We start from the raw sequence: 2,179 nt of genomic DNA, 5'->3' as shown, positions 1-2,179 counted from the left end.
AGGGAGCGGGTGAATGGGTGTGTAGTGACCCCTGACCCCAACCCACGCTCCCTTCCCACCGAGCCCCAACCCCCATCCCCCAGATCGAGCCCCTCAACTCTCCCACCCTCCATCACTCCCATCAACCACCGCCGCCTTAGGAGGAGTCGCCGTGGTCTCCCGGAAGGATAGGCTGGAACTAGAAGTGTCACAGAAATTCCTGGATCCTGCGGCCTTGGAGAAACCTACCTGCCCACTTTCCTTGTGGAACTGTCCAGAGGGCTGGCAAATCCAGGAAATAGGTTGCCAGAGTAGCAGCTGGTCTACAAATCAAGAACTTTTTATCAAGGCACGATATCAGCAGAGGTGGCTTGCTATTGATGCTAACGTTCGATGGGAAGTCAGGAATAATGTTTTGCAGATTCTGGGCACAGAAATTTAGTGGCCTAGCTCTGCTTCACAGTGTGACTGTACTGCGTGCAGAGATCCCAGCAAACTGTGGCCAGAACTCATTCCTCAGCACGCAACCGATGTCACAAACCCCAAGAGCCAGAGCACAGGAAAGAATCGACACTGGAAGCTACTGATTATGTTTGCCGAGATACAGACCCAGAGCAGCTACAGGAAAAATTCGATACGATTCTGACTGCCATAATCCAGGGGACGAGGAAAGAAGAACCTAGGAATAATGTGAAGCTAACTGATCCTAATGCACTACGGAACTCACTGGAGTTCACCAAAGCAAACTTGTATAGAGTCCAAAAGGCAAGAGGATGCCCTGACGGCAGTGAGCGCACTGGTGGAAGTGCTGGGTGGTAAATTTCCACGCAGAAAGAGGCCCTTAAACCCTTTCTGGGCACTGGATTGAAAAATAATGCCGAGCACCAGGTTTCTTCGGTAGCTGTGGGCTTAGTGGGAGATTTATGCCTTGCTCTGCAATCCAACATCATGCCCTTCTGTGATGACGTGACACAGCTGCCATTGGACCTGACGTGACACAGCTGCAATTGGACAACCTGGGGAATGAGAATGTCCACAGGTCTGTGAAGCCCCAGATTCTGTCAGTTTTTGGTGATATTGCCCTTGCTGCTGGTGGAGAGGTTGTTCCTAGAGGATGCACCTAGAGGCCTTTTCAGCAGGCCTCCCCAGCCCAGGCGGACAAATCAGACTATGACTTGGTGGATTATCTGAGTGAGCTAAGGGAAGGCTGCCTGGAAGCATAGTCAGAATCATCCCGGGATTGAAGGGAGATGAGGAGAATGGACATCAGCTGTGACACTGGTCCAACCCAGAGGAGAATTTATTGTCTTTCATTGATGACGTTGCTGGAGATGAGGATTGTGCAGATGGAGTAGTAGCTTGTGCTACTGCACTGATAAGGGACTTCTTGTGTACAGCATTTGGGAATGAAGTACTTACTGAAATTAGTAGAAGCTGGGCCAGTGGTTCATGAACTGTTAAGTGAAGGACAGAGATCGAAGACTAATGAAGCAAAAACCCTTGCTACGTGAGCAACAAAACAACTGAAGAAGCTGAAGAACCAAGCTTGATACTGGAATGATAGCCTGAGACCCCCGCTGGAAATCTCCAATCTTTGGAAAAATCCAGAAGTGAGGAGTGTGCTCAGATGCTGACTGTTTGGGACTGAGAGGATGTGGGGGTGAGGCTTGAAAACACACCACACTGAAAGTCCTACTGCAGCAGCAGCTGCAGTTGCCACAGCAGTGCTCTGAGTGAGCTACGTAAGCACTGACTTTGTGGACAACCATGACGTCGGCCATCTCAGAAAAGAGAAAAAACGATGGATTTACTTATGTATTTTTTTTAAAAAGCCATCTTTTTTTCCCAGGAGAGGCTAGAGCTAGCTCTTCTGTCTTTTGGCTGGTGCCAAAAGGAATGACTGGTTTGGGAGAGCAGGAGGGACTGGATTCAGCTGTGAAGCTTTCTTGTAAAAGGCAGTCTGGCCTCTGCTACTGAGGAGACAGATGGAGTCTGGGTTTCAAGCCCACCTTTGCTGTACCTTTGCCACATAGTACTGTATGTACGCCAGCTAGGAGGGTGAGGGAATTTTACAGTCTGACAATGGGTGTGTGTGATTGAGGCAACACCCACATTCTCAAGTCATTGCAGTTCCTTTTCCCCAGAAGACAAGGGATTAGATGTTTACATGTTGCATTTCATAAAACTAACCAAAGTTCTG

At 49.1% G+C, this 2,179-nt stretch overlaps 1 pseudogene; it reads left to right on the top strand.

Moving 5' to 3' along the window:
* The first annotated feature begins 83 nt into the window (after positions 1-83).
* On the top strand, positions 84-1,529 carry LOC103584534 (annotated as a pseudogene).
* The last annotated feature ends 650 nt before the right edge of the window (positions 1,530-2,179 follow it).

Source organism: Galeopterus variegatus, unplaced genomic scaffold (assembly GCF_000696425.1).
Source record: "Galeopterus variegatus unplaced genomic scaffold, G_variegatus-3.0.2 Scaffold63164, whole genome shotgun sequence".
In the NCBI taxonomy this organism is placed as follows: Eukaryota; Metazoa; Chordata; class Mammalia; order Dermoptera; family Cynocephalidae; genus Galeopterus; species Galeopterus variegatus.
Note: the sequence above shows the minus strand (reverse complement) of the source record. Positions and strands in the feature narration are given on the sequence as shown.